Below are 10,173 nucleotides of genomic sequence, written 5' to 3'. Positions count from 1 at the left end.
ACGTCTGTGGTTTTCTGCAGCTCCGTCTCATCTGCTGAAGAGGTGCACCTTTAATGCCCATGCATGTGAACTCCTGTGAGATTTACCCTGTCCTCTGCAGCTGTTTGGAGCTGCTCAGGGTTTGACACTTTGGGGATAGATGACGAAGCTGACGGGCATTAAAGGCCATTCAAATGCCACCACTGTCACACCTTCTGTTATCCAGAGCGCCTCCGCCTGCCTCGGCTCCCTTATCAGGAAACAATGTTGGTTGGAAATGGTCACAATTGTTCACCACGTGTCAAGTTTGCATGTTTGCACAAAAATATTAGATTTTTGTCCTCAGAAATTATTTAGATTTAAAGAAAAAACACAGGTTTCATACATTAAAGTCTTTGGCTTTGCTCACGAAGAGGATCTGTACACATTTTTAAAGTATATTTTATTTTGTCACATTATTTTCAACAGGAAATCTTGTAGAATCACTCACTCCTGCGCAAAGACTACAGGAGTGACAGTTTTGCATATTTTTCAGAAGTACCTCCTGATGGGTTTTCACGTTTTTCCCCAGCAGCTGGACATAAAAGGTCAACCTGCCTTTACTCGTAACTCTGTGAAAATAAAGTATTCCTGCAATGAGTGGCTGCAACCACAGGGCTGCTGCACTGCATGTTATTTCACCTCAGACAGAAATGCAGTTTCAATTTGAACTAGTATGAAATTTGAAAAAGAAAAGAAAATCCATAAATTAAAAATTTCCCAAAAGCGCTTTACAGTGTTAGTCACATTCACACACACACACACACACACACACACACACACACACACACACACACACACACACACACACACACACACACACACACACTGAAACACCAGTAGTAATGGCTGCCATACACGGCGCTCACTCCATCTATTGGCGGCAGTTTGTGGTTCAGTGTCTTGTGGCAGGAGGAATCAAACCTGCAACCTTCCGATTCAGAACTGAGCCACGGCTGCCCAAACTATGCGACTTAATGATGAAGGCAACACATTTTTAAGAAGTCAGCAAACTTCAAAATGTATCAACTTAATTACAAACTAAAGATTTAATTCCTCCTCAAAATAGAACGAGAAAGGGCAAAAACCATTATTTAAACCAAATTGTCGTTTCCAGCGAACTGAACTTACTCTGGTTTTGTTTGAACCCTCAAGATCTGAGGCAATTAACAGTGACACCAGCTTTACCCTTCAACCTCCTTCCCCTCAGCATCAGAGTCTGAAAGGAAGTGTGAAGTGGCTTCTCACACGACTGAAATGTGTGAGCGGGCACAGCAAACAGCGACAGTCCCGGCTGCGTGGTGTTTTATTAGAAGCACATCGGAGGCCTTGTCACCCTGATTACTCTGGACACTTTGAACAAAAATCAAACAAATCAGTGACTGAAGGTGAAAGAGGAGCGAAAGACCAACCACTTTTAGAAAATGGAGTGAACTAAATATCCCCCGAGGGATAATCGTATCATGATTTTTAACTTGTTGTTCTTAAAATGTGTTTATCTTACATTTTGAGTCCTGCCAGTTATTCAAGGTCTACTGGACTTTGATGAATCTCTGAGACTCTGAACAAACCCACAGGCAAAAATAATATTTCTTTCTTGAGGCAGTTTTTCGCTCCGTCATTTCAAAAGGCAAGAGACAAAACACTTCAAGGTTTGCATGACCCTGAGTGTGAAAGTTTGTTCTTTTCAAATCAGACCAGATGACATGGGACAAATACACAATCTGTCACTTAAATTCTTGTCCCCAAACTTCAAATACGCACAGAAACACAGACGTCAAATCCAAAAATAAGCTGAATAAGAGGTCATGGGAAGTATGTTGATTAATGAAAAGTTACTATTTGCACATGAATTAAACTCACATTTTACACGCGGACTGTAAAATATATTAACCATTTACATATTTGAATATTTAAGTTGTATGCATTCGATTCTCATGGTCAGAGATGTCTTTCCTTTTGCTCCATTTAATATGAGCCTGTCATCAAATGTCCACTTCTACACCCTCTGATTATTACAATAACACTTCTTCTTCCTCCTTCACACAGCGAGGGTAAACCTAACTGAAGCTATCGTATGACGATAACGACCATAGTGCCACCTGCTGGAAACAGGAAGTGGAGTGTAAAAATCCAGAACATGCTCCAATCGGCCCAAAACTTCCCACATTTCATGTGACTCTGGCCCTGATGACACACGAATGATTGACAGTCTCAGTCACAGTCCCGCAGATGGCAAAGACCCGACCAGTGCTACTTGCAGCTTGTCTTCCTGATTGGTTTTCTCTGGGTTTGTTTGCACCTCTGTGTTCCTCTGTGACGGTCTGCAGATCTGTCCTCAGTGTGCCTCTGTCTATACCCAGCTGGGATCGGATCCCCAAGTTGGATAGAGCTGTACAGAAATGGGATGGATGGGCTGTTTGGAATGATGTTTGCTAAAAGGCATAACAGTGGATTGAGTAATAATTTTGAGCGACGTGAGCCATGTTGATTTAGAAATTAGTTGAAAAAGGTCAGAGTTGATTTGAAGACAAATAGAAAGCCTATTTCATATCGATGTGCTTCATCTCCAACCCTTCAGGTCGCATATCCCGGAGCCCTCGCTACTACAAAGTATTGACTAATCTGGATTAAAACAAAATGCCTTTCCTACATATGGTTTTCATGTTACACAAAGTTATACATTTTGAATTAGGAAAAATACATACTTTTCTTTTATAATGGATTTAAAATTAATTGCAAGACAAAGTAAACATCGAGCAAATATAAATCTATGGATTTGTTTTCATGATTTTTTACAGAATATAAATGAGGGTTTTTTTTCTTAAAAGATGGATTTATCTAATGCACGTAGGCACACTGGAACACACTGTTTTCACAGTGGGATTGAAGGTCATAAACCACTTCTCCTCGATCAGGTGTCCCCGTCTGAGCCTCTGAGGATTGATGTTCACATGAACCGTTACTAGACCAGAGTCTGTCTGCCACCCATCAGAGTTTAAACTCACTGTCACAGAACATATTGTGTTCTTTAGATGACCGCATGTTCACTTACTGTATGTAAAATCTCACGGACACACACAGATATAGTATTATGCCTGGGATCCAACACTTTTCTTTGGGTGTGTGAAATGACATAGGACAGACAAGACCTCAGGACCAGGAGCTCTATATTGAAACCTCTGCCCTGTCCTTCCCCCTCAATGTTTCCATGTGGCCTTTACATAACTGTCATTTTCTCTGCTTGTTTTCAAGGAAGCAGAAGTGTCACCTGTTCAGGTACAAAAATCAAATGATGGATTCAACTGATCTGAGAGTTATCATCTTCGCCAACAGAAGTTGGGGCTAAGGTTATGTTTATGTCCGCGTGTATTTGTATATATGTATGTATGTATGTATGTATCTGTGGTGGCTGGCCAAAAGAGGGCGCCAGAGCGCTGAAAATCTTCAGGTCAGGTTCAGCTTTATCAATTATAGTTATTTTTAAATGCACACAAACATAAATGCGTTTCGAATTTTGCAAATTTTTACTTGTTTGGTAATGTTTATACATGTTTAGATATGCTCATATTTATTAATGAAGGAAAGTCTAAGAGCTTAAAAAAACAATTTTTTCACCCAGACAACCTTAACATATCTAATTTGGCATCGTATCGCGATGGTAATTCCTCTTTGTAGTTGTATGCCATTTTCTATACGCAATGAAAAGTACATGAAGTAAAAGTGCACTCAGAACATTACACACACACACACACACACACACATATATATATATATATATATATATATATATATATATATATATATATATATATATATATAATATTTATTCCCACCAAACCAATATGGCGCCGTCCAGTCACATCATCTGTGATGTATACCCGACTTACCGAATACACTAAATACAACCACTGTCACATGTGACGTGATTTCATTTTCTCTGCTCTATGTTGTTCTGTGGAAGTTTTTCTTTCACGCGTGACTCTTCTTCATTTGGTGTCTCTCCCAAACAAACTCCGGAGAGCACTGCCGCATCTTGGAGCTGAACACTTTGAGAATGAATCATCTTTGTGCAGGGGAGCATGTGTTGCCCCATAACTTAAAAAGGTTTGTCACAGTTCAATGACTCTGCCATGAATAAGTTAGGTTGTAAACCACGGAGCCCCCACACTTTATTATACTTTATTATTCCCCTTGTGGAAATTTCTTCAAATTGACCCATTGGTAGGCATCCGCAAAGCTCAGGAGGGGAGCTGGTTGGGGTGGAGCGTCGAGCTCTTTTGGAGGAAACCAGAGAACCCAGAGAAAAGCCACGCACACACGAGGTGAACTTGCAAAATCCACACAGAAAGGACACGGATGGTAATTGAACCGGGACCTTCTCACTGTGAGGGAATTCAGTGCTAACCACTTCGCCACATCTGTGCAGAAATGTGCACTGTTATTGTTATTTCAATATAGAGCTCCTTGTCCTGAGGTCTGAATTATTATTATTCTCCTCTGCATTTGTTTTGATTTGTTTGGGAATCAGTTTTATAGGAGAGACGCTGCCAAATTAAAGAATAAGCTGGTATCTTATAGGCATAATGTTTATGCATTTTTTTATAGTTATTGACCTCTTCCTCCACCAGAGGGCACTGTAGGAACAAGCTCAGTTTCTTTATGGTGCCATGTTGGTCCTGGTAGCAAGGCAACAAAAAGCAACTCAAAGTCCATGATTAAACGAACTGATCGATAATGTTACAAGTCTGCATCAATACACAGACTATTATGTATGAGCAGCTTCCTTAAAGTGTAAATATCACCTCAGTTGTGAGAATTAAAGAAGTGACTACGGTCAACATTTCCACACAATGAATTTCCATCCTTTGTCACAAACATACAATTGAGGAACAACATAAACAAGTACTCCATAAGACACGGTTTACTTTAGAAATTGCTTTAGTGCAACCAGCGATAAACAATATTTCCACTTTACCAACGAAAACACCTCATAGGTGTCGTGACAAACAACAAACAAACCCACAAATGAATGTATTCACATCCACAGTCTTTGCAATAAAATCGAATTGAATAAATATGGTCAGTAACAGTAATACCCACGTGTGCGCTCCAGGAATCCATCTAAAAATTCTTGAAATGTGAAATATTTTGCTTTATTATTTTGCCGTTCTTGAGGTCTTCAGTCGGGATCACACTGCTCTAAGAAGAAAAGAAGATGCAACACAACATTTAGATGTGAGAAGTGTACCCAGACATCAGGGATGCAGCATTCATCCCTGTTTGTCAACTATAATTGACACAAGTCACAGTGAATTGAGAGATTAAGAATGTGTTTCTTCACGATGCATTATCTCACACGGAACAAAAATCTCAAACTGGGGCAGACCAGCGCCGTGCAGCTTGTAAAAAGATGGGTGACACCTGTCTAACCGAGAACAGACAGTACTTATCTTAACCTCTATCTGGAAGAAGTGGAACTCCTTTAGACTGATTATGCTGAGATAAGCTGCCCAATACCAACTTCACATAAACAGTGAGTATTTAAGTAAGAACGCCTTGCTCGTGTATTTTTATTGTTTCATGGTTCCAGCGACAATATCACTGGGTAGCTGAAACAATTGAGTAATCTGACCTTGGAGTCCTGGACGGCGGTGCGCAGCAGGTGATAAGGCAGGTGTGTGGTGATGACGCGAGGTGCGGTGGACAAGGCCTCCAGCACTGCAGCACGGTAGAAATGCTCCAGCCAAGGAGCTCGGGTCCAAGTCGGGACAGTCTGACTTAAGTGAGGGTCTAATCTGCTGCAGACGAGAGTCACATTTTCCTGCGCCCATGTGGTGCCTGATGAGGAAAATACAAAACATCTCGGTCCGACTTTCCTCAAATCCACTCCAATTCAAAAATGAACCTCAGGTAAATAGCAGATAACAAACACACGGTGTATTATCTTATCTGACTTTGGATAAGAAACAATGACAATGTCTGTGTCCTGTGTGTGTGTGTGTGTGTGTGTGTGTGTGTGTGTGTGTGTGTGTGTGTGTGTGTGTGTGCAGGTGACCATTAAAAGAAATGCCATGAATCTCTGTGACATCCAACCTGGACATATCGAACTCCAAAGTTTGCTCGTCTCCGTCACTCTTTTTTTTTTTTTAACCACCTTATGAAACCTCTACTTTTCTTTCGGTTTGTTTTTAATGTAGCTTTGTCTCCACCTCGCTCTCCCTCTCTGGTCTTTCTCAGCTGCTTCTGTCTCCGTGAGCAGGATGATGTAAAGACTCCATGCAACATGAACCAGAAAGAGGAAATATCCTCTCAGCGATGTGCATATCTCTTCCCCTCTAGTCAGACAGTGGGTGTAACCTGCAACACAAAGAGATGGATGTCTGTTATGGAAAGAACAGATAATGTTTCAATGGAGATGCGCAAGGTTGTCTCCATCATGAAATAAAAAGCCAAACTGGCTGGAAAGTACAGGGGGGAAATGTAATAGGCACCTTGTCTAAACGGCTGCTCTTTAATTACAGCCAGTGTCAATATATGTATGATCAGAGAAAGGATTTGAGGTTATTGGGGGTCAACAATCCAGAGGAGTGGAAAGAGGTGTGAAAGAGAGGTGAAGAGTGGCGTGCAGGCAGGATGGGCTGGAGAGAGCAAAGTGTCCGGAGTAATTAAAGGGTCCCAGCCTGGTTTAAGAAGGTCTACACCACAGCATGATGCCAAAGTGTGGGCTCCAGCCCACTGATGGGCCCCAAAGCTACTGAAGGTAAATTACAATGACTGTTCAAAATTCTATTTTGAGATTGAGTTTGGAATTAATAAGAATTCAGTTTAAAAAAAAATCTTGATGTTGGCTTCCCCTGTGTATGGCCACTCACATTAAAATGATGAACTGTAAAAACACAAATATGAAAGATATGCAAGTCGTTCATGTTCATTTTCTAATGGTGTCAGTCTCTCTGTCCCCGGGCCTACAGGCATGAGCTTTGCTTTAGAGTCCAGTACAGTATCTCCACCATAGAAGTTGTTCCTGCACCATTTAAATGAATGGTTCACTCATTTAAATAAATGGGACATCACTGAGCTTTGGAAATTTTTGACAGAGACAAGGTTGTTCGTTTCATGAATACGATTACAGTGGTCTAACCTAACCGCTTGTGTCCTGCCTTATAAGTTAGGAGTTAGGATGAGTGTTCAAGGTCCCCAAGATATGTCTTTAAAGATCATTTCTAAAGAAACACATTCATTTGTAATGTAAAAATAAAGTCTGTGTAAGAAATACATAGGCTAAATAGAACTAATTCATTATTATGGCATCAGACATGGTACAATGTCTTGCGTTGGTCAAGTCTCTAATGTTACTGAAAGCTGTAACTATATCAAGACATTGTAATTATGCGTGCATTTTTAATGTGGATAACTGTTATTGTCAGATCAAAGAAAAGAAGTACAACAATTGGAAAGTTCATATCAGTGTTCATATGTAGTAGGAAAGGGAAAAAGTCTGCAAAACAACCCTACAAATAGTACTAATTCATTACTTCCCATCAGGCTTGAACTACCTTGTGATTAATAGTGAAACCTGAATTAAAATGAGCTCCTCTCCACAATCCCTGATATGCAGAGCTGCTAACTTTAATGAACTGCAATTCACATTTGATTTGTCAAATATAAACTCTGAACAATGATTTTGATTTCTTTTTACAGAACATGGTAGGTAAACAGTCAATAACGTCTGACGTAAATTTAATGAGCATCTAAAGCATTCACAGACATGGTCCTTTTCTTGCACTTATCATTTTTAATCGTACATTTTATAACTTTTCAACATTTTATAGGCAAGGCAAGCGTATTTGTCTAGTACCATTCAGTCACAAGACATTGCACAGTGCGTTACAAGGCATGCAATTGAAGTATAAAAAAAGGAAAACATCAAAACAAAATGAATAAGAAATGCATAGAAGGAAGAATAAATTTAACTCTAAATGATCTTGTTTATTGAAAAGCCAGAGAAAATAATAATAATGTTTAAGGTCTGATTTAAAAGAAGTGAGTGCGTCCGCAGTTCTCAGGTGTTCAGGGAGTTTATTCCTCATTAAAAGCTGCTGCAGACTCTGAGTAAACCTCTTCCTAAGGACCTGGGGGCTCCGCATGATTTGTATTCTATTTAATAACTAACCGAGCTAAACTGACCAAAACATATAATAGAATTTTTTTTAAACCAGAATTTCTTCTTAAACGGACTATGAACAAAGCAAACAGATGCTTCCTTCTGTTGTCCAATCAACTCTCTCAGAAACCGAAAATGTCCTCATTGGTTGCATCGACTGACGCAGTGACTTTCTCTGTAAACTAAATTCACTTTCCTTAAATAACGGTAGAGCAGCACTTTGGACTCAGAAGGGATTTCAAGTGGCTTCTGATGTAGAAATATGTGAGGGATTGGCCTCGAACGGGCGAGTATGTGATGGTTGTGTTTGTTTGCACGGAGAGGAATGAAGGTTTTGTTTTTGTTTTTGTTTTTTTGTTCAGTGCTGAAGGTGTTGACTTCCAAAGCAGGATAATAAGACCAAACCACAGCATGTGCAGGGTAGGGCTGTTTTGGCATTTCACACCTACAAAATAAAAGAAAAACAGGTTTTAATAGACTTTGATCCAAATGTCACAGCCTTGATTCATCAACACCAATTATCTTTGAACCAATAAAGGGGGATTTAGTTGCTCCACTCTGTGACAGGAATGGACCCTCGCAGATAGAGGAGGTGAGTTAAAGGGATAATAAATAGCTTCTGTAATGAGTAAGAAATGACAACACAGGATGTTATCTGTGGTTCTGTATAGTATCATCAAAACAAATCAGTCATACTGTGTTTATCCTTATGTAAAGTCTTTAGCTCAGAGTTGCTGTCGAGTCATAAAGATTGATGGACTTTGTCAGATCAGGCTTTGATCTGATTACAAGCTCTTTCCTCATTTCAGTCGAAAACACCCCGAGCTTACTAAATGATAACCTCATTCCTCACACTTGCTTATATTTGTTTAAATATAAACTCAAACTGCATTTAAAATGAATGAATTGTTGATACTATATGAATAATAGATTGCATAATTATTCCACAACTCCTTCAGATAATAAATCTTTAGTCATTTAAAGAAAACGTTGGCGGTAGGACGGTGGAGTAGGCTGAGCTGAGTGTGTATTTGACTGAATGCAGTTTGCTAGGATGGGGACAGGTTCTTTACAGCTCTGGAAGTGGAAAGGAGGGTTTTGGAATGGATCCTCTGAGAGATGGGGAGCCAGTGGAGTTTGTGAAAGACAGTGATATGGTCACGCCATGGTTCTAAGAGTATGTGGGAAGTCTAGCGCCAGAGGCCTGGATGTACTGGAGCTTATTGAGAGTTATGGTTGGCGATCACTAAAGGGGAATATTGCAGTAATCAAGATTTGAGGCGATACAGATGTAGCTCTGCAGCTGTGGAGCAAATAGTGTGGGTGGGGGCAAGCAATGAAGATGGTGTCAGGGTGTGTGAGAAGGACGGAGTGGTTGATGGTGACAGGACAGTCTGAATAGCTCCTTCCAGGATTAATTCTTACATTATATTTTTGTGGTTGACACTTTGGTAGATTCGATATAACCTAGTATTACTTTCATAGTTGTCTGAGCAACACAATATTCTCCCATAGAATCAGTTCAAAGTTCTAATGTAATCTCGTGCTACATAACTATTCATGATTATTCATGATAATTACAATTTTATATCTTTTGATATATCTTTGGTGATGTTCATATTTTGAATGTCGAGTACTTACATCAACACAAAGCATGGCAAGAATAGGCTGGCTTTCCACACCTTTGTTTCTAAGTCCAATAATGTTTACATTGACTAAACAAATATTCTGTTCAAGGCGCCAAGAAATAAAATATTCCACTATCAGAATGTTCCTCTCTGGGATCGACTCCCAGGATTATCCGGGAGTTGGATAAAGTGGCTGACTGCTGTGTTACTTCCAACCAAATACAGAGTTTCTCAAGGTCACATAACAGCACATGATCAACATAAGTCTGACCAGAAAAACACGAGATAACATGATCCTGAGTTTAAGTAGTGAACTTTGAGAAAGAAAAAAAAAAAGAACAGTTTGACGGCTCATTATAC

This window comes from Lipophrys pholis, assembly GCF_963383615.2.
Source record: "Lipophrys pholis genome assembly, chromosome: 2".
Classification (NCBI taxonomy): Eukaryota; Metazoa; Chordata; class Actinopteri; order Blenniiformes; family Blenniidae; genus Lipophrys; species Lipophrys pholis.
The sequence above is the reverse complement of the archived record's forward strand: the minus strand, read 5'-3'. Positions refer to the sequence as shown.